Genomic DNA, 27,720 nt, shown 5'->3' on the forward strand with positions numbered 1-27,720 from the left:
AGATGAAAAAAACCTAAGTGCCTAAGAAGTAAAGACCTTTGGGGTTATGAATACACAAACCCTGTAGTCACAGTGGCGTAAAATGTTTAATTGGATATATTACAAGCTTTGAAAGTTGTCAGGTCACATGAGTTTCTGTGGTTCTTCAGGTTAATTCCTCTGTTAATTCTTGAATGAGGCTTAACTCTTCCAACACTGATGGTAGATTGAATCTTTATAGCTTTTCTCTTGCTTTCCTGGGAAAGCTGAGGTAGAGTTAACCCTGAACCCTGCTCTGTGCTCAATTCTGTTTTTGGAATGAGGTTTGCAAGGATCCCATCCACCGGGCCTGCTCTCCTGCCTCCATAACCTGGGGGCCTCCACTTCCTAGGTCCAAGAACCCTTGGGTGGTACCTAAATCTGGTCTTTTCTAGCTTTTTGCCGAGTGACTTGCAATCTTGGCGCCAACTGGTTTGGTTCCCATTCTGAATGGAACACTTGCAGACCCTTGCTTTACTTGTTTCTGCTTTACCTAGACAATGACTTCAAAAGATCCTTGGAGAAAGGGCCATACTATTTTTCCTATGAAACTAATGTCCAGCACCCTTTTCTAGTCACCCAGTGCTTTGCACAGAGTAGGCACTCAATATGAAGTTTGCTAAATATATGGCTATGTCAATTTAATTCTGCTATTAGAGCTTGGAAATTCATCTTATTCCTGGCTGATAAGAACTACTCTTGGAGTCTGGATCATAGTGAAACAGAGCTTGGCCCTTCCCCCATGTCCCATTTTCAGCTCCAGGTGGGCACTTAGAAGGCCCCCTCCCTTGGAATCTCCCTCTTCAGTCACTGTCCCTAGGCTCATATTTCATTCATGGCTGCTCCTTGAATGTGCACTAGCTACTCCTTTTTCCCTGGGCCATCGTCACAGTCTTCAGTGTGGAGTTCCTGAAAGCCTAGCAAGGTACTCTTGCTTATGTGCCATATGTCATTAGACTAAAAGATGCCATCCCCATCAGCTGAGGGTAGGCAGGGGCACAGAGATGATGGGTCCAGATATTCAAATCCTTGGAAAATAACTGCAAATCCGTTAAAAGGGTGTTTTATGGTGACTCCCTCTGACAAATGTCTGCCCCTGCCGCAGCCTATCTCTGATGCCCGAATTTTCTCTTTTGGGGTTAAAGCACTGTTTCATGTTAGACTGAAGACTCTTTTCACCCATCACATTAAACTATTGTCACATATGATCATCTTTATGCAAATATATTTGTACAGGCTTTCAGGTGTACAGATGATGAGAGGGAGGAGGGATGCAGAAGCAGCAGCAGTAATTGGGATACACTGATGCAGTGGAGCATTCCAAAGAGCCAGGGTCAGGCTAGAGGCAGACGGTGCCTGGAGGTCATGGGGTAGGGGGAGGTGTGGCCAGGGAGGATGTGAAGGGGCATTCTCAGTGTCAGTCCTGCATTTGGAGTGAGGGGAGTAACTGAGCCATGGGACCTAGGTCAACAAGCCTCACATGGGCTTTTCTTTACTAGCTCAACACAATTTACCAAATGAGTAATATTTTGGGTGGATCATTTATTGGCCAAACTGTGGTACTTTTTAGGATGAAAGAGGGTGCTATTAATTTCTGTGCTGGGACAACAGGCAAACTTGGATGTACAGTCACCTTAGTAACATCTGCAAGGCTTTGGGAAAACTCTGCTCTATTCCAGACACCTGCAAATGAGAGGCAGAACAATCAAAGCAAATACTTAGCACTTTTAAATGCACCAGGCACTGTACTAAGTGCTTTTGTGACTCATTTAATCCTTTCTGTAGTTACTGATAATAAAATAACGGATATAATTATTTACGTAACTAGTATAATATAACAAATAATCCTGTTACACAGATGCAAACACTTGTTCAGCCCACATGGCTGGGCAGAGGTGGAGCCAGAACTCCAGGGCAGGTTGCCTGCTCCCAAGCCAGGCTCTTTGATACCAAGAGAAGAAGAGATGCAGTGCCAAGAGTGTGCCAAATAGGGAGGCAAACTTCCAGCTGGGGAAAACGATGGGGTCTTCTTGGCAACGGAGGCATTTAGCCTACTCTGTGAAGGAGATAAAAGGAGAAGAGCATTCTGGTGGGAAAAAAAATGGTGGGATCAAAGGCATAGAAGCAGGAAAAACATGGGCATGTTTGGAAATGGAAAGGATTGGGTTTTGGCCAGAGCATTTTGGAATCAATAATACGTAACTGTTCTCAAGGGCTTACTAGGGATTGTGTCTTCTGATTGCCACAGCAACCTTGTGAGGTTGCAGCTATTTTGCTCCCAACTTATGGATGACAGCCTGAAGCTTAGAGAGGTGAAATAATTGGCTGCACGTCAATCAGCTGGTAAGAGGTGGGACTGGGAAGTTTGTCCTGGTAGTGTGACTCCAGAGGGCACACTCCTAATCCTTACACCACCACACCACCTTCTTGTGGGGTGGGTGACACAGGATACCGGAAAAAGATTCTAACTGGGTTGAGAAGGGCTTAACTTACGAACACAGGGTAAGGAAGCAGAGGAGGAAAGGGTAAAGGGCCATCTATTGACGCTGTGTGCTGCATGAGGAGAATCAGGGAAGCTCAAGTTCATGGGGCTGTGTTAGTTTTTAGTTTGTAGGAGGATGGAGTATTTATTGGTCGTAGGTGTCCTGCTTCCAAATCTAACTCAAGAACTCTAGCAATTTTTCATGAGGCCTACTGTAGGGCTTTAATTTTCCCTTTATGCAAACAAATGAAATTCTCTAAGCAAGGGACTCAAGGACATTAGAATATTAAGTAACTTAGTTGACTCCGTCAAGAGGGTCAGGAAGGGAGATGAATGTGTCTCATTACAGACTTTAAAGTGGATAGGAACCTACTGTCACCCACTTCTATTAGAGATTCTGGTTTCCTTAAAGTCCCCTAAAGAGAAGCTAGAAAAGGTAAAGGGAAAAATATCCTTGATGTCTTTTGAATCGAATGGGAAGGACTTCCTGCCTGATGCTGCAATTCTTCAACATTTTCCCAGTCAAAGAGAGGTTGTGGGTCAGTGTTCAAAAGAGTCAGCAATTAAAAGGCTCACTGTCCGCTCCCTCTGATGGAGGTGAGTTCCTATTTTAGCAAACGCTGGCTCCTCCTGAGGTTGAACTGCTACCAAAAACCAGGTTGTGTCTTCTTCCCATCCCTGGGGTGCGATAGAAAGCTGTTTTGACATTTGCTGTCACTTTCCTTGGGCACCATGCCTGTGAGACAGGATGGTATTCACCTGGTCCAAATGATTAGGATTCTCAGAAGGGTTAGCAGTATCTCAGATCTAATAGCACATGATTACAAGCAATTACATCTTTTCTATAGAAATCAACACTTGGATTAAAAATACCACCTATTCACTAACATTCATGCTAGAGCTGTGAGCAAGACTTAGAGAAATACAAATTCTAAGTGCAACTGATAGCTTTGCGCCATTCCAAATATGATCAATTGCTGTTCAATTTTATTCTGGTTTTCTATTCTGCTTTAAAGAGAGACATTAATCTCTCATTTATTTATTCCACAAATAGTTAATAAATGCTTCCTGTGTCAGGGACTAGCTTTCTGGTGGGGATTGGTGGTGAAAAGGCAGAAAGCATCTCTTTCCTCATGGAGCCTGCAGTCCCTGGGGTGAAGAGGAGGCATGAAGTAGACGGCCACACAAGCAACAATTAAAATTGCAATAAAGTCCGCAAAGAGAAGCTCCATGCTGAAGGCAACCAAACCTTCCAGCTTGCAGGCATGGCCTGAGTAAATATGCCTACTACCTAAGTTTTTTTTCCTATAAAACTTCAGGTTTTATGCCATTGTATCGGAAAGGCCATTTCTTGTGCTATTATAACTCTCACAGGTTGCAGCAAATCTTTTCACTGGGTTGACTTATTTTCCCCAAATGTATGATAAATTCCAGCCTGATTCCTGGAGCATTCAGGAGATGTTTTGCAATGAACGCAGAGAGACTGAGCTAGAGAACCCTCTTTTCCCAACCTGCTGCTTAAGCAGCTGTGAATGGCAGCGAGCCCATCAACAGCTGCTGGAACCACTTCCTCCCAGAGGTTGTAGCTGCTATGAACTCAGTCAGAAAAGGTTATTTTCCTTGCATATCTTTGCTATAAATTGAACCTAATTAGGCAAAGAGAAGGATGTTCTCGTCTCCAACATTAAAAAGATGGCACATGAGGTAATGTAGGGTGTTTCTCACATTACCCAGGAACTTCAGTTTCCAGAGTCCCAGGTCATGGCTGTGTTGCTACCCTCCCATCCCAGGTTCTGAGCCAGCCCAAGAGCATATTCAAGGACAGGTATTAGAATCCCGCTACTTCTAAGTTGTGTGATTTTCCACCTCTGAGCCAGGGTCTGACTGAATGCTATGGCATGCGCTCTCCATAGAAGCTCACCAAAAAATAGGGGACCAAAATGCTTCTAGAGCTTGTGTGGCCAGGACCCCAGCCAGTATGAAGACAAAGCAAGGAGGCCCTGCCTCTAGGGGAAGGTGTCAGGGTCTCAGCTCAGCAGCTGTGGTTCCCAGGGAGACCTGGCCTACAGGAGGTGGGGTGGATGCAAGTCACTGATTCACCACCACTTTGCAGTGGGATATGAAATATTAGAATAACGGCTGATCCTTTTTAGCTGGCATTGCCCTCTTTTGTAGAAACAGAGGAATGAAGGAGTAACTGCGAGCCTCACTTATCTCCCTGGGCCTGGCCTATCTACAAGGTGATGGCAGCCTGGTCCAGCAAAGCAGAGGCAGGCTTCCGGGTGCCATTGTTTCCTGCCTGCACTCTGAACGCGAGTGGGCTACATACCCACTGATCGGAATGCTCTGAGTTCTATCCTGTGCCAGGCACTGTCCTGGGTGTTCAGGACGTGGGGATGACAAGGCCCAGTCCCTGCCCTCAAGATGGTCTTGTAGTGTAGCAAAGGCCTCACCTGATCTGTTTTAGAGTCTGATTACTGAAGCTTGGCATGAGGTAGAGTGAGATCTAGTGGCTCGCTCATCAGCATTTCTACAAGTGAAGACTGAGGATGAACTATGGGATGGGGCAGTGCAGACAGGATGGAGGACTGGTGAGCTGGTCACATGGGTGGGAGATAGCCAAGGACAGACCAAAATGCTTCTAGGGCTTGTGTGGCCAGGACCCCAGCCAGTGTTGAGAAAAAGCAAGGAGGTCCTGCCTCTAGGGGAGGGTGTCAGGGACTCAGCTCAGCAGCTGTGGTTCTCAGGGAGACCTGGCCTACAGGAGGTGGGGGCGGATGCTGGAAGGAGCCTTCAGCTGGAGGCTTGGTGTCTGGTGATACTGGGGAATGCAGTTGCCACAGCGTGACACAGTGACGTGGTAGTCTCAGGCTCCCCAGCCTTCCCCACCTCACAGATTCTGAGGGTGGTTGGCAGTGTCAGCTGAGGCTGCTACTGACATTTCAGCCTGGCCAGATTGGTCTGGGAAATAGGGTGGACCCAGATCTGGCATGTATGTTTTGAAGGGCACCTATGAATCCAGTTTTGGGGCTTTGTGGGAGACACTGGCAGAGGAAAAAAGACCTGGTCACAGGCTCTCTAGCTCTGTGGATTCTTCCTCAGAAAGCATCAGTGCTCAATGGTTCCTGTGTCCCCACATCTGAGCACCAGCCCCGATGTCATTCTGTCTCTCTCCTTCCCCAGTAACTCTGCCTGCACACCACTCTCCATCTATTCAGATGTGTGGTAGGCAGAATTCCATGCTGTTCCCATCATAGCTGCCCCTGACATTAGTTCTGTGACTATATTACATTACATGGCAAATGGGATATTGCAGGTGTAATGTAGGTTACTAATCAGTTGATTTTCAGAATGTGAGATCACCTAGGTGGGTCTAACCCAATTCCATGAGCCCTTCTAAATCAGTGTTTTCTCCAGCTGGTCACAGAAGGGGCTTTAGGAAGCTGTGAAACCCAAGAAAGATTTGAGGGGCCACTGCTGGCTTTGGAGGTGAAGGGGCCACATGGAAAGGATGAGAAGGGGCCACATGGAGAGGATGAGGAGGGGCCCTTAGATACTGAAGCAACCCCTGCCTAGCACCCGGCAGAAAAAACAGGGCTCTCAATTGTACAACTGCAAGGAACTGAATTCTGCCAACAGCTTGTATGATCTTGGAGGTGGATTCTTCCCCAGAACCTGCAGGGAAGAGCCCAGCTCAGCCAATGCCTTGATTTCTGCCTTGTGAGACCCTAAGCAGAGAACACAGCTAAGTCCTCTTGGACTTCTGAGCTACAGAAACCATGAAGTAATAAATGGGTGTTGTTTTAAGTTACTAAGTTTGTGGTCATTTGGTATGCAGCATAGAAAACAAATACAGATGGCCTCCTGCTTTGCTGCCAGTCATCCCTTTTGAGGATGTGAGAACAGCTCACAAACAGGAACCCAGGCCCCAGTACCCTGATGACACCCCACTCCCTCAGGGTCTCAGCATCCTTGTGTAGGATGAAGGGTGGGTGGGTGGAGTGATCGCTGACTTCTCTTTCAGTTCCAGTCTCTTCAGTTCTCTCTCTGAATAGCCTGAAATGTTATTCAGTTCCATCTCCTCATTGGGCTTTCTGGGGCTCTAGGTTGGCCGACTGGGCTTCCTCTCCATCCTTTCTGTTTCCTTTCTCCTTCTGGGTCTGGGACCCTCTCCATAGCCTTTCTCCAGTTTCAAGAGCCATTGCTTCTTCTCCAACAGCACAGGCCTGGGCAGCAAGTCTTCAGACATCTCCTGCCCCTGAGGGGAAGTCAGTCCCATGCCCAGCCTCTTTTGTTGCTGTGGCCTCTGTCCATTGTTCAGACCCTTCCTGGATTCTACTCCTTGTCGGTCAAGACTATAATGCTTCTGCCCTGTTACAGCCTGGGCTCCCAATCCCTACCTGGTGGGCTGGGTCCCCCTTTAATCCTGGCTCTTCTCTGGCTTGGACAATTGCTGCCCCCAGTATTGGCACTCCTTCCCCCTCCCAGCCTGCCTCTTCCTGCTCACCTGTCTGCTGTGAGGAAATTCAGGTGCAGGGTAACATACTCCTTGGATATTCCCCTTGGTTCCATGCTGAGGTGAGAGGGTGCAGCCAAGCCAGAAGGTAGCATGGAGTGGCTCAGCCCCATCTGTGCTTGGATCAGGGCTGCAAGCTCCCAGAGCATGGGGCAGAGGGTCCTGAGGGTGGGACTGTTCTATCTCCTGAGTACTTTTGACTGAGCCTCTGTCTGCACAGAGGTAAGGGCAGGACCCCTCTGGGGGGTTTGTGAGAGGTCCATAGTCCCTCCCTTGCCAGAGCTGTCTTCCTAAACCAAACTCTGATCTGACATCCACAGGTAACTCATTTACTGCGCAGAAGGCCTCAGGTCTTAGCAAGATGTCCAAGGCAGTTTGTGGCTCCAAGATATCCCCACCCCAACATGAAGTGCACTCTGGGGATGACACCAACATTAAAGATGTATCACCCTGGATTAAGTATAGGCATTATCAGTCTTTAAGCATTCATGGTTCAACACATAGTAATTTTCTATCACTATATAGTCTCCAAAAAACGTAGTTTGTCAGCTTCTCAGTTCCTTTCCATCTCAGGAATGGAAAATGAAGGAGAGAGTTTTCAGAGGAGACTTGTGGAGATCTAGGTCTCAGGACCCCGGAGCTGCAGGGGACACTGAAGCTCATGTGGTACAGTGTTCTAATGGTGGCTGGCCTCCTGGATGGGTGATTGTCCAATCTCTCCTGAAGGGAATCCAGCAAGAGTAGATTCACTGCCTATCAACTGATGTCACCCATGCCATCTCTGCACACTTGGATGGACATGTCCTCTTTGTACTGAGCTGATTTCTCTCCCTGTAGCTTCCCCACATTGTATAACACTACCCCTTGAGACCTCACAGACTCTTGTCCTTCACATTCATTCACTCAACAAACTTGTAGCAAATATCTGTTATATGCCGGGCAAGGTGTGGGGTTTTAGAGAGTAATAAGACTCAGGCAGGGCACCAGTTGCAAAAATGGAGCCCCAGTGTTTGAGGAGGGCAGCTAGCCCTCCTCACGTCCTCTCTTCCCTAATGGGACAATCCTGGAACTTTCTGGAGTCTTTACTGGACATTTTGGAGACCTTTCAAAGAGGAACTCACTGTGGTGGTTCTTTTCAAGAACACCCTGTTTACCCGTCAGAAGCTCCCCCTTCCTCCCTCTGCCTTCAGGGCTCTAAGAACAGAAAAGAGTCCTCCAAGGGGCTCTGCTCAGCGAAGAACAGTGGGCTCCTTGCTCCTCATGCTAGATGCACTGTCGTTGTCCATGCAGCAAAGACTGTGGAGATACCACAGGCAGCCACAAAACCCTTGCTGTGCCTTGGTTTCCTCAACTATGTGATGCTTGAAAAGGAAATGAGTTAACACATGTGGAGTGGGCAGTATAGTGCCTGACGTGAGCAAATGTTCAATAAATGTCAGTATTACTACTGTTGTTTTATCGTTATTATCATCCTACTAGCCATGCCTTTAAAGCTGATGGAAAATGAAACACTCACGTTTTCCTTTGATGTTCACAGTTTTCTTCTCTGTTTCATACTGGGTAGAAGTGGAAAGTTTGCTTCTGATCCTAAGGAATTTATCTCATTAAAACTGGTTCCTCATCTATCTGCTGAGATAATAGAAACAGTCCATTATTGAGTACTGCATGTGTGTCACACACGCCACCTTGAATCTTTACAACAACTCTGAAAGGTAGATGCTATTATCTTCATTTTGTAGACTAGGCAACTGGGGCTTCAAGAGATGTAAGTGTCCCAAGGCCTCATTGCTGGTAAATACCAGAGCCCAGAATGCAAATCCAAATTGGTTGTTTCTGCCCAAGTCCATTCTTGTCATCAGTGTATGTCCTTTGCTCGTTAGCTGCAAGTCACTCACAAATGGTGGGTTCAGAAAGCCTCGTCTACCCTTGTCCAGGCCACGGCTGAGAGTTTTGAAGCCCCGAAGAGCTCCAGATACAACGTGGTAACAATAAGCCTGGCCAAGCTGTGCAGAGGACCTTGTAGGATGGGAACCATTGAGTGCACAGAAGCTGCAGAGCTGAGAGAGGAGCTCAGACTTGCAGGGACTATGAAGCCAGACTCCCTGGGGGCAGGACTACCACTTGCCCACTATGTAATCTCTGAGTCTATCTGTTTGGCTGTAAAATGAAAAATAAAAAATAATATCACTTTATTGGCTGATTGTGAGGATTAAATGAGATGCATTTTATAAAGTTTTTAGTGCAGAGCCCAGTCAGTATTAGCCATTGTTATTACTAGTAATATTATAAGCTTCCAAGCAGGTGAGTGACTGCTGCTAAGGCATGCACTGGCAGCATCGGTCTGGGAACAGAACTCCCTTCTCCCCTTTTCCTGCCAGGTTTCCATTGCCAGCTCAGCCAGGGCTCCGGCTCCAGCCTGCGCATGCGCACCTGAGAAATGCCGCGCATTGCCAAGAAACCGCCTTCCCCATCTATTTTAAAACCTTGATAAGCTTTCTGTTTAATGTTTTAAAAGGTTATGTTCTAAAGAGGGGCATGGTTAAGTAAATTACGGCACATCAACCTGATGGGATATTAAACAGCCATTAAAGTGATAATTATGAAGATCGTGTAGGAACATGGAAAATGCTTATGGATTAATATGAGGTGAAAAAAATGGAATAAAAAAATTGGATTACACAATAATTGCCACTAGCCAACACCACATGCCTATGAGCAAACATTCTTTCCCTATGAGGGAAAGAATGGCGTCCTTTAACTTCTTTTATTGTTGTTCTATTGTTTTTATAATAAATAATGGTTGATATTATTGAAATCGTGATTTTATAAATCAAAAACTGCAGAACTCTATTATGTGGCCTGCAAAAGCAGACACTGTGCTTAAAAGAACCTCCCAGGCCATGGGTAATGGGTCATTTGCTGCTGTATTTACATTTCATGTTAATAACTGGAAGGGAATGAAGGGAGATTTTGTTTTTCAAGTAGAGCAGATAATTATCCTCTTACCCCCCCAGTTACTGATGGTTTTAAGAAGGGGGATGCATTCTCAGAGTGAAGGTGCTTGAATCTAATATTTCTTTTGGCTTCTGTGCTGGGAGGGAGGCAGGAGGGGGAATTAGGGACAGAGACTTAAGTGGGGGCTTAATGTTTTGCTTCCCTCCTGCCTGAGGGGTAGAGGCAGACACAGGGAGCAGGGACATGTGCTCCCACACACCCAGAAGAGAGACCTGAAAGGCCTTGGGCAGCACGAGGCTGAGTGCTGGATGCAAACTGAAGCATGCAGGTACAGAAGAGGGTTGAAGTTTCTCTACTGACCTTACAGGGGGAAAGGAGTTTGGAACCACCGTTTTTCTTCCTTCTTTTCATTCCCTTCCATTGCCTGCCCCCTCCCTTTTTTTCCCTTCTACTTTTTTTCTCTCCTCCTTGTTGAAACGGGAAAAGTTTCCTTGTCCCCCGGCAGGGCATGTGATGGGGGTGTGGCTCGCTTCTTCAGTGCCCCACTGGTCAAACCTCTAGGAGAGCATACGGACAGGCAGGTTGTGGGGCTCTGACCCCTTGGCAGTGTCTAGGGCTGAATGTTTACAGCTGAAGCCCCAGTGGGCATGTGTCACAGGGTGCTCTTTTAGTTTAGCCATCCGTAGGCAACTTGTGGCAGTCAGCTCAGTTAGAACCCTGCCTTATCACAAGGACAGAGGAATTTCTGTATCCCAGGGTTCTTGCCTTGGTGTGCTGGAAGAATCAGATCACACATGGGCTTGGAGAATGAGCACAAGGTTTTATTGAGTGGAAGTAGCTCTCAGCAGATGGGGGAGCCAGAAAGGAGATGGTTTTCCTCTGAAGTCGGCCACTGGCTGGCTGGACTCTGATCGCCCTGGCCAAACTCCGCGTCCTTCTGCTGGTCAGTGGCCTGCTGGTGTGCTGGCATCTGTCGTGTGCGCTTCCACCGATGTGCTCCCCTCTACGTCCCCTCAATGTCCAGACACTTGTGTCTTCTTCCGCCGACATGTTCCTCTCGACGTCCAGCCGCTTGTGTGTGTGCTCGCTAGGGTCTCGTGGTTTTTATAGGCACAAGATGGGGGAGTGGCGGGCCAGGGTGGTCTTGGAAAATGCAACATCTGTGCGCCAAGGCAGGAGTGTCTGTCGTCACCTAGGTCCGTGGGCACAGGACCAGGGGTGGAGCCCTTGCCAGGGACCCGCCGTTCTCTACCCAGCACTTCCCTGCCCCCTTCCGCATCACTGTCATTTAACAGCAGTTTACTGGGCTCCTACTCTGTGCGGACACTATGATCATCACCCAATTTAGAGAGACAAAAAGACAGTTTCTGCCCTCAAGATGTCTAACCTGCAAGACAAATCTGAAAACAAACAATCCTGACAGGTCTGAATATAAATAATTCAATGTGACAAAGAAAGTAATTAACTCAGCTCAGAGAAGTCAGCAGAGCTTCCCCAGTCGGTATCCCGGTATCCCGAGTTGAATAGGAGGGGGAGGAGAGAAGGGTCGGGTTGGGGGACAAGGTGGGGAGGAGGGAAGAGCATGCTCAAAGGCATGGAGGAGTGGGAGGACAGGGCTGAAACCTCTTTGGACCTGTGGGCCATTTATCCCGGCTTCTGTGTCCAACAGGGAGATCAACGAATTGCATGTCTACCTGATGTTATTCTCATAGTTCTGGTGCAACTCAATCCCACAACTATACTTAGGACCCTGTTATAGCTCTGGCATCCAGGAATTTATCAAAACCATTGTGAATCAATTGATATTTTCCTAGAATCTATGGATGATAGAGTTGGGAGAAGCTTCAAGGAGTAGCTAGCCCCCTGATCATGCTAGCCACCCAGGGAACAGCTGGAAATGGAAGTCAGCCTCAGTTCAGCATATGTGGACACTGTTGATTGGGTTCATTGCCCTAATTTCAGAGCTAAGGAAGCTATAGCCTAGAAAGGGGAAGTCCATGATTCATTCAAAGTCACTGAACAAATAACTAGCTTCTACTCAGTTCTTCTGGCTCTAAACCCAGTAGTCTTTGTAGCACATGAGGTCTCTTTTTCCAAAAGAGGGTGGTCTAGCCTCTTTCCATGCCCATGAACCAGGAGCACATCCCTCTTTGCTCCGTTCTTACCTCTCCTCAAATTCAAGGGTGCACAGCCCTTCTTAATACTGTAACACGTAGGCAAGGTGCCGTGGCTCATGCCTGTAATCCCAGCACTTTGGGAGGCTGAGGCAGGCAGATCATGAGGTCAAGAGATTGAGACCATGCTGGCCAACATGGTGAAACCCTGTCTCAACTAAAAATACAAAAATTAGCTGGGCATGGTGGTGCGTGCCTGTAGTCCCAGCTACTCAGGAGGCTGAGGCAGGAGAATCCCTTGAACCTGGGAGGCAGAGGTTGCAGTGAGCTGAAATCGGGCCACTACACTCCAGCCTGGCAACAAAGTGAGACTCCTTCTCAATACAAACAAACAAACAGAAAACCAAATACTGTAACATGTAGCTGACAAGCCCTCCTCCACACTCATGGCCTTCATAGTTGTGTCACTCCATGACTTTCCTCTTTCTAGGCTGCCTGGTTAGGACAATGCCTGATCCCCTCCTTCTGCTTGCAGGGAAATGCTTCTGGGCCTCCAGGTCGTGTGAACCATCCCTTTTCCACTTCCTGCAGCTTCCTTCTCTCTGCTGAGAAACTGCATCTAAGTAAGGCATTCTAGCTAGAGTAAGGAGAAGTGGCAAACTGGGAAGGAATCCAGGGCTCCAGTCCTTTTCCATAAATCAGCTCAGAAGTTCCCCAGAGCAAATCCTTCTTGACTCTGGTCTCATCTTTATCTGGCAATGGCAGGCACTAGGGGAGTCTGAACTACATGACCTCTAGCCTCTCCAAAGGTGGGGGCCAATGGGACTCATTTTCTGTGAGTCTGCATGTAAAGGGACGATGGGGACCAGCTGTCGCAGATGAATCCTGTTCTCCTCAGTCTTGACCCACATGCCTGGGAACTGGGGCATGATGGAGACCAGAACTTGAATGTCATGACAGAAGCTGGGGAAAGAGGCACATAAACCAACATGGACTACAAAGAGCTTCTGGGCCATTTGCCACTTGTTTTTCTGTTTTTCTACCTATCAGTCTGTACACTTGCTTTGGCATTTATGTGGTTTCAGAAGGCTATTATCTTGTCAACATTGTTCTAGAGCATTGACATTATCTCTTAATTACACAATTACTTTGTTATGTACTGTAGACCTAGTAATAAAACATTTGAAGTGTTCAAGCACAGACAAGAATTTTTAAAATATGTTTTGAGTCAAACCATCTTGTAAAAATCACTAATAAATGTCATAACCAGAGGAGACCTCTGTTCATTCCGCCACTGAGAGGAGCAAGAGCTAAGGCCCAGGGAGAAGGGATCTGCTGCTGGTCACACGGGTAATTACTAGAATGAGTTTTGCAGACATGAGAGCTCACTGCAGATCACACAGCAACTGAGAGCAGAGTTGGGACTAAAGCTCGGGCCTGATGATTCCTGGGTTACTGCATTTTTTCTTTTTCATAAGTAGTTATACACTTTTCCATCTCCACCATGTCACCCTCAAGGTCTGTCTAGGCCACACAGTTAACACTGAGTTGGGGAGCAAATCCCCAAAGCACTGGATTACTCTAAGGATTAGGTCCCACTTCTCCTTGATGCTTAGTGGGTTAAGGAACATGATAAAGCCCCACTGGGCTAAATCTGTCCTCTGTGTTAAGGAATTTTGTCTCCAAGAAGTTTCCATTTATTAAGAAGCAAATGGCCAACTGGCACACGAAACTATGTGTGCTGTTGGCAAACACTAGTTTATTAGCCAGGAAATTCAGCCTGAGTTTATGGCACACAGGACTGGTGATGGCGGTTGAGGGAGTAGGAGGGAGAAGATACACCGAGTGGATGACCTGGGAAAGACAGGCCAGCTTCCAGTACAGATGGGGAATTTTGGAGCTGGGAGCATCCTGATAATAGTCTGAAGGACTCCGCAAAAAGGGACAAGAGCTGCTCTTTGATTAAATTCACCTGTTTTTCATTGCTTGCAATCCAAGTCTAAACTGAGCAGGGCTGGCACTTGGCAGAACTCCCCTGCAGTGACTATGGAGAGCCCTGCAGATCCATTACTTTCTATCTCTGAGCTTGGAGACAGCCTTAGAATTCTTAACTAAACTGCCACAGTTTTCTCAGCAGAGGATACTTATTTAATAATATCTGTCGTGTATTGAATTGTGTCTCCCAAAAGATATGTTGAAGTCCCAATCCCTGGTACCTGTATGCTTGACCTTATTTGGAAATTGTCTTGGCCGATGGAATAATGCGAAAATGAGGTCATACTGGATTAGGGTGGGCCCTAAATCTAATAACTGGCATCCTTATAAGAAGAGGGACATTTTGACACACAAGGAGATTTCCAAGTGATGACACAGGTAGAGTTTGCAGTGATGTCTTTATAAGCTCAGGAATACCAGGATCTAGAAAGAAGCAAGAAAGGATCTTTCCTTATTGTCTTCAGAGAGAGCATGGCCCTGATGGCACCTTGATTTTAGACTTTGTGCCTCCAGAACTATGAGAGAATTAGTTTCTGTTGTTCTAAGCCACCCAATGTGGTACGTTGCTATGGCAGCCTGGGAGGTGAATTTACCATCTCTGGGAATTGTCTGTCTCTTGTCTCTGTGTTTCCCATCTCCCTTTCTCATGCTCTTGTGCTGTCATCTCTCCCTGTCCCTGACGTCCTCCTCCTATTCCCCACCTGAGTCCTTCTTGCCCATCAGGTGCAGCCTAAATGGCCCTCTTCTATGACATCTTTCATGATCCTGTCCAATATGCCTTTGCCCTTTTCTGGCCTGCTGCAGTGTTCTCAATGCTTGTATCTCTGTCTAAACTCCCACAGCAGAGGGGGGGTCCCAAGAAGAGGAAGGTGAGAGAGAATGCAGGCAAAGACATGTCTGTGGGCTTCAGCATTCTGCCTTTGTTCATCGCAGCAGTAGCTGGGAGTGGGCGGTGGGCAGTGGTGGGAGGACCCATTTACTCCTTCAAAGCATGAAGCAGTTTCTTCAGATAAAGGTCCTAAAATTTCACAATAGTGTTTATTATTATTATCGTTTTCTTTTTTACTATACTTTAAGTTCTAGAGTACATGTGCACAATGTGCAGGTTTGTTACATATGTATACATGCACAATCATGTTTTTTTAAATTTTAAAAAATTTTTTATTATACTTTAAGTTCTAGGGTACATGTGCACAGTGTGAAGGTTTGTTACATATGTATACTTGTGCCATGTTGGTGTGCTGCACCCATCAACTCGTCAGCACCCATCAACTCGTCAGCACCCATCAACTCGTCATTTACATCAGGTATAATTCCCAATGCAATCCCTCCCCCCACCCTCCCCATAATAGGCCCTGGTGTGTGATGTTCCCCTTCCAGAGTCCAAGTGATCTTATTGTTCAATTCCCACCTATGAGTGAGAACATGTGGTGCTGGAAACCATCATTCTCAGCAAACTATTGCAAGAGCAGAAAAACAATAGTGTTTTAAGAGCAGAGGTTTTCTAGCTTCTTCTTTGCCTCAGTTCAAGGTGTTTCTTTTTTTAATTAATTTATTTTTTTTGAGACAGCGTCTCACTCTGTTGTCCGGGCTGGAGTGTAGTGACACAATCTTGGCTCACTGGAACCTCCGCCTCCCGGGTTCAAGCGATTCTCCTGCCTTAGCCTCCTGAGTAGCTGAGACTACAGGCACACGCCACCACACCTGGCTAATTTTTGTATTTTTAGCAGAGATAGGGTTTCACTATATTGCCCAGGCTGGTCTCAAACTCTTGACCTCACGATCTGCCCACTCTGGCCTCCCAAAGTGCAGGGATTACAGGCGTGAACCACCGCACCCAGCCTAGTTCAAGGTGTTTTTGAGTGCACCAATAATCAAGTGCAGCTAGGTCTACCTCTGAGCCTAGCAGTTCCTGTTGTTTGGTATTTTTCAGATGGACTTGGTCAGGAGAAGAGAACCACTCTACAGCTGGGAATCTCACACTGAAAGCTTCCCAACCTCAAAGTCTATCCAGTGATGATTTGCTCTGTACATCCTCATGCACACAGGGAGTTGTGGGGAGCTCAGGGAGATGCATGTGGGTATACACCCCCGACACGCTGACGTCTGCTCTGACCATCTTATTTGCTCATACTGCTCAGAGCATACTGTGCCTTCTGTCAAGCCGCAGATTGCACAAGCTATTCTCTCTGTCTGGAATATTCTTCTTCACCAAGCACAATTTTCCATCTTCCTTAAGTCTCCCTTCAAATGATGTCTTCTATAGTCCACATACCTGGGGCCCCTTAGACTAAACCAATCACCCCCGCCTCTGTGCTCTGGGGCTCTGTGTGTCCACCTCTGCTGTTGCACCCACCATATTGTGGCATGGGGTCTTACAGTCTTGGGGACCATGCCATGGCCCTTCCACAGAACTGAGACAGGGCTCAGAATGGGGAGAGGGTTAGATTCATCTGTGTTGAATAAATGCATGCATGCATCTGTCACAATTTGCAGGGCGTTTTCATAGAGCAGATTTTAATTCATTTATAAAGGAGATTGTATTCATTTATATAATAGCTGCAAAATCCAAAACATAGAACAGATGTATTGTGCCAAGCCTATGGTCCATCTCCATCCTCTAACCACCCAGTTCCCTTCTCTGAAATCAATATCTGAGTCCTATTTGGTATGCATCCTTCCAGAGGGTCCATATTAACTTAAAGGTACACGTATTTCTTGTATCCCTTTTGCACAAATTATAGCATCTTGCTTTTTTTCGTTTTACTTTTTAATATGCCTTGTAGATCCTTCAATATCATCCCATTGAGAGTTGCCTTATTTTTATTTTTATTTTTTGTTTCATTAGCTGCATAGTATTATTCTACTATAAGGGTGCTTCATGCTTAGCCAGTCTTCTAAGGCTGTTTTGAATTCTTTGGTCATCCTTTGCTGGCATGGATAACCTCGTGCATTTATCAACAGTGCTTACTTTTTTTTCTTTTTTTTGAGACAGAGTCTCGCTCTGTTGCCCAGGCTGGAGTGCAGTGGCGTGATCTCGGCTCACTGCAACCTCCACCTCCCGGGTTCAAGTGATTCTCCTGCGTCAGTCTCCTGAGTAGCTGGGACTACAGGCATGCGCCACCACATCCGGCTAATTTTTTGTATTTTTAGTAGAGACAGGGTTTCATCATGTTGGCCAAGCTGGTCTCGATCTCTTGACTTCGTGATCCACCCGCCTCAGCCTCCCAAAGTGCTGGGATTACAGGCGTGAGACACCATGCCCGGCCAACAGTGCTTCATTTTGAGAAATTATTTTCAAATGGTAGAATTTCAGGCTTCAGTAAGGTAGACAGTGTGACTCTCCTGGCACTGTTCCGGTAACTGCTGATTGGTTTATTCAACACTTGTTTCAATCCCTCTCTACTGTGCTGAGACTGAAGAGCTGGCAAATGTGTTTCCCAGGAATCTTTGCAGGTAGATTCAGGGTGTCACCTTAGGATTCACCAAGCAGCTGTAGTCAGGTGAGATTTGGATTTGGATCTAAGTCACTGAGCAGAGAGGTGGAGTGTGTGGATATTTACTTGGCCAGTGGGCATCACCACAGGAGTGCCGGTTTTGTTGCTGACAGCTGTTGGTGGCAGATATCAGATACTGCAGCTTCCTGGTTGCAGGAGAGGCTGCAGCTCCTTAGGTGGCCCAAGTCTGAGCTGTAATTTTGGGAGCCAATCCTGGAAGTTCAGTTTAATGCCTAGCATCCCAAACTGTTGTCCGCAGATCAGGAGTAGAATCCCAGGCGCCAGGCTACTCCTAGGGAATCATCTCCAGGTGATTCACACACCCATTCAAGGTTGAGAAGTACTGGCTTAGACTATACTGGAACTCTGCCAAGGCTCTAATTAGAATCACCTGGGAAGCTTTGAACACTGCAGGTGCCAAGGCCACACCCCATATTATGTCATAATCTCTAAGGGTGGTGCCTGGGATCAACATTTTTAAAACTACCCAGGTGATTCCAGTACGTAGCCAAGGTTGAGACCCATTGGTCTGGAGTAATAGCTCTGCATCTTGGTTATACACTAGAATCATTTGAACATTTAAAAAAATGCTACAAATTCTGATTTAATTGGCTTGAATGAAGATATGAGCATTTTATTTTTGTAAGCTCTCTTGGCAATTCTAATGTAAAGCAAGGGTTGAGAAGTATTCGTCTAGTTTTGTTTCTTCAGCCTTCTTCACTATCTTTACCTCTAATAAGAACCCTTGTGTTTAAATCCACTAGAGTGAATTCTGTGGTCTGCAATTAAGAACTTTTGTGTCATATGAGAAGTCACCTGTTTGAGCTGCACTGGAACCTGGGCTGGCTTATGTTGGCTTTAGTAACCTTGGAACAAATAATAGAATTTAATTTAAAAGGGCTTTTGAGAAAACCCATTGAGAAGAATCGATCAGGAAACCACTTACTGGTGAACTGGCTAAGAAGGATGGGTTAGAAAGGAGGCAGGCAGGGCCAGAAACATGATGAGCCATGTCTGAAGATCAAGGAGGGTGGGGGTGGAGGGGTGCAGAACTTTGGTGGAAGGGAAGAGTGTTACCTAACTAGACCTGTGAGTATAAAAACAAGGGCCCATCCAGCCAAACAGCTAAACAGATGAAAGCTTCATATTTCTTTTGGGTGGATTCCTGGTTGTGCAGTGACCTCTGGGAGGAGAAGTCAAGGAGTTTGGGGCTTGGAGGAAGGGCCCACAGGGACAGGGGTTTTTGTCCTTTGCCTCTATGGCACTCCTTCCTCTCTCTGTTCTCTCCTCTTTTGACTTGTAGTTCAGGACCTGCATGCATCCCCTGTTCTGGCTTCTAAGCAATAGCTGGTGACTTCTCCCTAACATTTGAACTTGCCTTCACAGTGCCCCCAGTCCTTAGGGTGGCTAGTTAGCAGATGCCTGACCAAGCATTATTAGTATCCAGTCCCTGTGACTGCCTTGGGGGTTCACAATAGGAGCTCACAGGCTAATGAAGAGGCGATTGCCAGGCAGTCTAAAAAGCGCTATAACAAAAGTATAGGGTAGGTATGACATTGAGGAAGGGTTGTCAGTCATGGCAGTTCACAGGGAAGGTAAACAATTAGGTGTGTATATTGTAGAGGTGACCCATAAAGGGTCAGAAATGATCATGAGAGACAAGTGCAAGCAAAGGACATGACAGATGCAGGAATACTTGACTATAGGCTCCTTGAAGGCAGCGAGGGCTCATGCATTTATCAATACTGTGTGCCTGCTCTCACATGTAGAAGGGATTATGTGGATGTGAATAATGAATACATGAAAAAAAGTGATGGTATATTGGTTAGAAAGCTATCAGTTGCAAGTAATAAAAAAACTCTTAAACCTCAAACAGAAAGGGAATATATTAGTCACACAACAAAGAGATAGTAGGTGGTAGGATTCTGCCTCCAGCTCTTTACAGCGGTTTTAGGCCACACATTCTAACACAGTCATGTCCAAAGGCAGAAATAGGGCTGTCTTTAATGGGGTCTTTGTCTTAAGGGCAAGAAAACTTTCTCATAAGGGCTCCAGTGGAACTTCTGTCAGGTCTCATTGGCCCCATGCTTAGCTGTAAATCAATCACTGGCAAGAAGAATAGGTTAGTCCTGATTCACTAAGACCAATCACTGGAGCTTAGATGTTGTGTCATCCACTGAAATGAGAAAGGCTGGAAGTGACTCTACAAAGAGATTCTGGGGCCTTTAATTGAACTTCATCTTACTCTTTAAAAGTGACTTCTGTGGCCACTGATGTATAATTTCAATTGCTTTAGATTATTCTTTTAAAAGCAGAGCTCCTAAATTTTTAAAAATTTGAGCTTTCATAAAATCTTCAACAATTAGGTCACTATTGACATTTATAGAGATATTTTTGAATAAGAAATGGATAAAGCTTTCTGTAGATTATTTTCTGAGAAGGCAATAGATAAACTTGGTAAAAGAAAATGAAGATACAAGGAGATTTACCATGAGAAACAACTCTGCTCCCGTCCCTGTCCTCCCTCCTACCCTTGCCCTCCCCAGGGCCAGTCACTACTAAGGATTTCTTGTGTGGGCTTCCAGAAATACTATATGCATGTTCAAACATGTACGTATTCATATTTACCACTTCAATACTAAACAAACAGTACACACTCTACCTTGCCTTTACACTTGGATGCCACTTTAAAATGGACATTCCTGGCTTTTATATTTTGCCTGAGGTGGTAAACTATTAATTCTAAATGGAATGTGAAAAAATATCCATGTATATTATACTTTATAGAGAAACCATTAAAAATAATATGAAGAGATATAGCTAAAAAGTTAAAAGGTATATTAAAATATAATACTAAAAATATTCAAATAGTGCAAGAGAAAGCAGGAAAGGGGAAACAGGAGCAAGAAACAGGGGAAAAACTAATGAAACAATAGATCTAAATTCAATCATGTCAGTTAAATTACATAGAATCTCATGAAATATAAATGCTCTTAACACACCGAGAGTGTCAGAGTGGAAAGTAACAAGAAAACAACATCCCACCTCTATGTTGTCTATGAGACAGACTTTAGATATAAAAATACAAATAGGTTTAGGTTAAAAGTAAATAATGGAAAATATGTACCATTCAAAGAGTAATCAAGAAATAACTGAAGTGATATAAAGTGGCGTGGCCAATATGGAAAAAGTCTGGTGGTTCTATTTAAAATAGAATTATTATACAATCTAGCAATTTGACTTCTGGGTATAGATCCAAAAGAATTGAAAGCCAGTTTTCCCAAGAGATATTTGTACACTCATGTTCACAACATTATGTACAATAGCCAAGAGGTAGAAGCAACCCAAATGTGCATAGACAGCTGGATGGATACATGAAATATGGCCTAGCCACACAGTGGAATATTATTCAGCCTTAAAAGGGAGGGGAATTCTGACACACGCTACAACATGGATGACTCTTGAGGAAATTATGCTAAGTGAAATCAGCCAGTCAAAAAAGACAAATGCAGTATAATTCCATTTGTATACGGTGTCTAGAATGGTCATATTTATAGAAGAAGAAAGTAGAATGGTTGACGGGGCTGTGGGGAGGAGAAAATGGGTGAAATGTTGCTTAATGAGTACAGAGTTTCAGTTTTGCGAGATAAAAACGTTCTGGAGATGGGTTGCGCAACTATGTGAATATCCTTAACACCACTAAACACCATTGAACACTGAAAAATGACTAAGATGGTAAATTTCATGTGTAGTTTACCGTAATTTAAAAACATAGCTGAAGTGGTTAGATTACTATCAGAAAAGATAGACTTCATAACGTGGAAAGTTACCAGGGATAAGAAGAACACTACAGAAGAGCAAAAGGGTCAGTTCACCAAAAGACATTACAGTTCTAAACATGTATGAATCCTACCATAAAACCTGAAAATAAGTAAAGCAAAAATTGACAGAACTGGAGGATGAAATAGAAAACACATCATAGTTGGAGACTCCGACATGCCTCTCTCAGTGATTGATACAACTAGATACAAAATCAATAAGGTTATAGAAGACCTTAACAACTCTAGTAACCAACTTGGCCTAATGAACATTTTTAGACAAAGTCCATAGCAGAATACGCATTCTTTTTAAAAGTGACATTCTGAGTGTACAACAGGTCCTTCCAGCCTTTCTTTCTTTAGCTCTTCATTCATATAATTATTTCTCTCTTCCCGTCTCTTTCTCTCTCCCTCATCTACTGCTGCCTTTTCCACTTAACTTATTTTGTTACTCGCTTCCTTTTCCTCCCATCTCATTGCTTTTTCTCTTTCTCCCACCCTTTAATATATTCTATCTAGTACTAATTTCATACAATTAGATGCTTACTGTTTTTAATTTAAAAATGAAGTGAATGTTTTCTTAACAAAAAATAAACAGTTTTAAATTAAGTTGACTTTTTGTGTGTGAGGTGTTGAGTTGATTTCTCCCCCTAGATCTGGCCCTGACTATTTGCTTTAAATTACTTTGGAAATTCATAGCAAGACCGTTTATGACTGCTGTTTCTGGGAAAGGAAGGCTTCCTGGAGGAGGTAGAATTTGGAGTTGGATAAAGCTTGGATGGATAAGGGTGGTTTAAGAGGAACTCCATTTTAGTTTATCTCTCTGTGTTCAAAGCACGTAAATGACCTGTTTGTTCACATGGCATCGAATGAAGTGAATGCATAAATGTGGGCACCCCTCCCTTCTCCATCTCACAGCTGCCATTTTTGGGGAAGAATCTCTCCTTTCTTAAGTGCCCTTTCCCCTCACTTTCCAGAGCCAGGCCATCTGTGATAACTAGATTTTCCTCTGCTGGAACTCTCCATTTTGCCTAACCGCTTACCATTGTCAGGTATGCAATTAGCTTCGCCACTTCTCTGGGAGCTGCCAGCTCATTATTTGTTTGTCTCTGGATGCCCTGCAGCCTCTGCTGCTCTGTCTCACTGGCCTTGGATCAGGCTCCTATGCATGACCTGGCAGCATGCCACCTGCTTCCTGAGGCTCCTGGAGACCTCTTCCTATGCTTCTGTCTCTCTAAGTGAGGGATGCTTTCCTCTCTTGGACTGGGAGGCTGCTTTCTTAAGCACCTTCTGCTGTCTCATTGTGTGTGCATGTGGATGTTTGCACTTATGGAAGTGTGTGTGTATGTGCCAGAGGAGGATGTGCTCATGAAATAATAGCCTGACCATGCAGCTTAAATCGACAGCATATGCTTGGTGGTACAAATGAAGACCCATCTGGAATCTCCATCCCAGCCTACTACTTCTCACAGGGCCAGTCTGTCCTGTGAGTTCCTATATGTTTATCAGTTTCACATAGAATCTGAGCTGTGATTTGCAGGGACCCAGGAGGGTCTCTCTACTCCAAAACTCCTCCTCCACTGGGGCCTGAAGTTTTGCCATTGGCATTTCTTAATTTGGGTTGAGCATTGCCTTCTAGAGACTCCCTTTTAAAAGTGCAAATACTTCTGGAAGGAGGCACCCAGAGCCAGAAAGATGGGGTATTATATGATGAATTCCCTTCATATTTTTACAGACAAGGAAGGAAAGCCATGTGCCGGTGATGTTTCTGAGGTCACCTGGCAAGTACATGGCAGAGCCCTGGTTCATCAGTCATCGCCTACCTGAATCACAGGGCACCACCTTCACAATGTGCCCTAAAGGCATTCACCACAGGCTTCTTCACCTAATGGGGCCGTTATTGGGAACATGATGGGCAAGACCAATTGGAACAAAAGGTACTGATAATGTTGATAAATCTGGACTTTTCCATAACTTAGGGAACTGGTTTTCTGTCTAGACCAGTGCTATTCAATGGAAATATAATGTGAGCGACAAACATGAGCCATGTATGCAATAAAAAACTGTCTAGTAGTCACATTAAGCAAATAGTAGGGAAAAAAGGGAAAAAACAAAGCAGGTAAAATTAATGTTAATAATTTATTAAACTCAACCCAATATTTTAAAAATATTATTTTAACATGCACTCTAAAAAATACACTTTTAAAAAAATTAATGAGATATTTTGCTTTTTTTTTTTTTAACAAGATCTTTGAAATGCAGGTGTCTTTTACATTTAAAGCTCATCTTAATTTGCACTAGCCACTTCCAGAGTTCAATAATAGCACATGTGACTAGTGACCTCTGTATTGAATGACAGCTCTAAACCATCCTTTTAGGAGGATTCTCTACCTATCCCTCTGACCAAGCATTGTCTGCACATGCCTTTCTCTTCCAGACCTGATGTTCACAGGCCTGTAGGTACCATAGGAACCAGCCAGTCCGAAGACTTCACCTTCTATCCCATAGAATCCTCAGAGATGCAGACAGGGGTGGAAGATCGGGGAGAGGAAGGGCGCCTGTGGCTTTGCTTCCAGTCATGTGCATTGCTGTTATATGGGTGCCCTGATGAAGATCTGCAGATTACCTTATCAAGTGTCACCTAAACTAACCCCCACAAAAGAACAAACTGCTTAAAGATATCCCTACAACAAAATAATATCTGTAAGTCAAGCCCAAGTGGATGGTGAGATATAGCTGAACTGGCATTTTCTTACTCCCATGACAAACTCTTGGTCAGCGGTGTGAGGAAACTACAACAGCAGTGGTAGAGCCAGCTTCTACATTTCAAAACTATCAGTAAAGCTATATGAAATGTGAATGTATATCCACCGTCATTAACAAAGAACTTCACTCTAAGAATGGTTTATGGCTTGGTGTATTAGTGTGTGATATGTCTAATTTGTTACACATGTTTTATCATGTAGGCAATATATTTGTTTCATAGGTGGACACAATTTAGACATACATACAGACTTTGAAAACATTAGTTGAATCAGGTCACTCCCCTGCTCAAAAGCCTGTAACGGCTCCCCACTCCGCTCAGGGGAAACCCCAAGGCCTATGATGGCCAGTGGGTGCCTCACCATGTGCCTGCCTCACCATGTTTCTGATGCCATATCCTACCACTCTCACTGCCTTTCTCTCTGCTCCAGCCACACTGGCCTTTTTGCTGTTTACCATTTTTTATTAAACCCACAACAACAAAATCCATTCAGTTTTTTTGAACTTTTTAGAACTTTTTGAACTTTTTAGAAGTGCAGTCGTGCTGTATAAATTCTGCTATCTTAATTTCATATTCTGAAGATTCATCCATGATATTGTATGTAGCTATAATTCATTCATTTTCACTACTGTATAGTATTCCAGTATGTAATTGTACCTCATTTAAAAAGACATTCTCCCACAGTAGCTTCTAGTTGTTTTTTTTTCTGTTCAAACTGGGCCACTATGAACATTTTGTCTTTGGATGTGTGTCCTAGGACTCATGTGCCCACATGCACTTAAGTCATAGGTGTACACATTATCTACATGCCTTTTGTCACTACCTTTATATATGCTTGTTACTAAGCTTGGAATCTCTTCCTTCTCTGCCAAACTCCTGCTGGTATTTTAAGACCAACTCTCAGGTCATCTTTTTTGAGAAGCCTTCCTCTCTATGTCTTGAAACTTACCTTTTGTCAAAAGACACAATTTCAACACATTGAGTTTAAAGGTGTGATTGGCTTGTATTAGCAATTCATGAATCAGGCAGCATCCCTTCTAGAAAACATACATCAGCTCTGATGACCTGAGTAGAGGGAGTTGGCTTTACAGGCAGAAAATGCTGAAGAAACCAAAACCAAGGAACAAAAAGCAGACTTTTTCAACGTTGTGGGGTTCACAGAGAGGACTTCTTTATCATGCCTGCTCAAGTAGACTGCCTGGTTGCTGTAAATCAACCTTCCTTCCTTCCTTCCTTCCTTCCTTCCTTCCTTCCTTCCTTCCTTCCTTCCTTCCTTCCTTCCATCTTTCCTTCCTTCCTTCTCCTCTCTCTCTCTTACTTTCTTTTCTTTTCTTTTTCTTTCTTTCTTTCTTTCTTTCTTTCTTTCTTTCTTTCTTTCTTTCTTTCTTTCTTTCTTTCTTTCTTTCTTTCTCTTTCTTTCTTTTTTCTTTTTCTTTCTTTCTTTTTTCTTTCTTTCTTTTTCTTTCTCTCTCCTCTTTTTTCCTTTCATTTCATTTTGTTTCGTTTCCTTTCCTTTCCTTTTTCTCTCTCTCTTTCTCTTTCTCTCTCTCTCTTTCTTCTTTTTCTTACTACCAGCCCATTTTAAAGGTATGTTAGATCATGTGGTACCTAGCATGAGTGGCTCCATTGTGATTTTGTCAGTCCAAAACAATGTGCAGGAGCTCAGTCCAAAACAATGGCCATCCATACATTTTAGCACTTGTGTGTGATGCATCCTAGCATACCTCTCTCTCATATCTCTGTACATTAAGTGTAGTGTATTTCTCTTAAGTAACCTCTGCTGCTCTTATTCCATTTAGGCTGCTGTAACAAAATACCATAGATTGGGTGGCTTACAAGCAATAGAGATTTATTTCTCACAATCTAGAGGCTGGGAAGTCCAAGATCAAGGTGCCAGCAGATTCAGTGTCTGGTGAGGACCTACTTTCTGGCTCATAGATGGTGCCTTCCTGCTGTGTTCTCACAGAGAGAAGGGGTGAGGGGGTTTCTCTTGAGCCTCTTTTATAAGATCATGAATACCATTCATGAGCGTTCTGGCCCCATAACCTAATCACTTCCAAAAGCCCCACATCCTAGTACCATCACTTAAAGGAGTTAGGATTTCAACATATGAATTTGTAGGGACACACACATATACCATAGCATCTGCTTAAAGCCCAAACTTCTGGCTTAAGGCAAGCTCTCTGCTCACCCTCTGATGCATGCTAATCAATGTCTGAGGCCCAGTGAACCTTTATGGTTGACCGGCTTCTAGCTATCACTTCTGCTGTCACCCATTGAGTTAGACACATACCATGAGCTCCCAAACCTGCCTAGCCTCATTCCACCTGTTATAGTAGTTGCACAGTCTGAGTGCGGCACAGACCAATGAAATACAGGGGAAAAAGAGTGAGAGTTGTTTTTATACAACTTAAAAGTTGAATGCTTCAGGAAGACACATGGAAAAGCTGATGCATGAAGGGGTTTGAGAAAGCTCATTTTCATGAGATGCTATCATGTGGTCATGTGTGTATCTCCTCAAGACTGAACTCAAAGACAGAGACCATAGTGGCCCCGCCTTTGTGCCTCATGTTCCAGCCCACGGCCTGAGACAGAGTAGGAGTTGATGAATGGATGTTGATCAAGAAATGAATGAATAAATCAATGTTGAGATTTTAAAAGGGAGAAAAGGCTCCCTAAATGTGAGTCATGAAAACAAACTGCTGGAAAATTAGGTGTGGGTGAAACAACTGTAAAAGATTAGAAAACAACCTGTAAAAATCTCAAGGTTTTCTGCACTTGAATTGCATTAGCAAGAGTCCTTAAACTCTCACTCCAATTTAAAGAAAAAGAAATAGACAACTCATAGTCTACACGTTATGGATGTTGTTTATGAATGAAAGAGGACATGGAAATTCAACTAGCAGACCCACAACTAAAGAAAAGATCTTGGCCTTTTAAGGAACAGGTGAATTAGTACGTGTGTGTGTGTGTGTGTGTGTATTTTTTAAGTTGAAAAAATGTTTAAGGGGTGTATGTTAGTAGAATCACAGCAGGGAAAAAATTACATGCTCAAATTAGATACTTTGAAGAGGGTTTAATAAAATAAAAGGATTGCTTATAAAACTGTGGGTAGAAATTAGGAAAACTATAGGATAGGACCTCAAGTTGGGGGAATGCAGAAGGGCTCCTGACAGCAGCTGAGCTTCGGGATGAGGGAGGCAGCCAGTGTGCCAAGGTGCTGCAGGGAGGAAACAGGGAATTAAATGGCCTGACCTCTCCCTTCTTTCTTCCTGCAAGCTTCTACCAGTGTCTTTTATTATACAAACGCAACAGGAAGGAAGAAGGAACAGGAGTCTGTTGATGCAGTCCATAGAGTTGAAACCCCCAGTGTAGAAAGCAGACAGAGTGGAGAAGAGTGGATCGGGGGCAAGTGGAAGTTGTCTAGCATGGTAGGAATTTTTATGATTCTCCACTTTGATATTTTCGATTTTCTGACAAACTGTGAGTTTAAGTCCTGCCAGATTCAAGGGCTTCTACTTTGTTACTTTTTGTTTTTTGAGACAGTCTTGTTCTGTCAAC

At 44.4% G+C, this 27,720-nt stretch overlaps 1 long non-coding RNA gene across 4 annotated transcripts in view; it reads left to right on the forward strand.

The window, feature by feature from the left end:
• LOC139363406 (uncharacterized) overlaps positions 1-27,720 on the forward strand; it is a 62,395-nt gene that overhangs the window by 2,125 nt on the left and 32,550 nt on the right. The window contains exon 2 of one of the 4 annotated variants that reach the window (XR_011623743.1): positions 23,131-23,332. The exons of the other annotated variants lie outside the window; for them this stretch is intronic. This is a non-coding gene — a long non-coding RNA (uncharacterized lncRNA). The remainder of the gene's footprint in view (positions 1-23,130; positions 23,333-27,720) is intronic. 4 annotated transcript variants of the gene reach the window in all.

The sequence above is a fragment of the Macaca nemestrina genome, chromosome 5 (genome assembly GCF_043159975.1).
Source record: "Macaca nemestrina isolate mMacNem1 chromosome 5, mMacNem.hap1, whole genome shotgun sequence".
Classification (NCBI taxonomy): domain Eukaryota; kingdom Metazoa; phylum Chordata; class Mammalia; order Primates; family Cercopithecidae; genus Macaca; species Macaca nemestrina.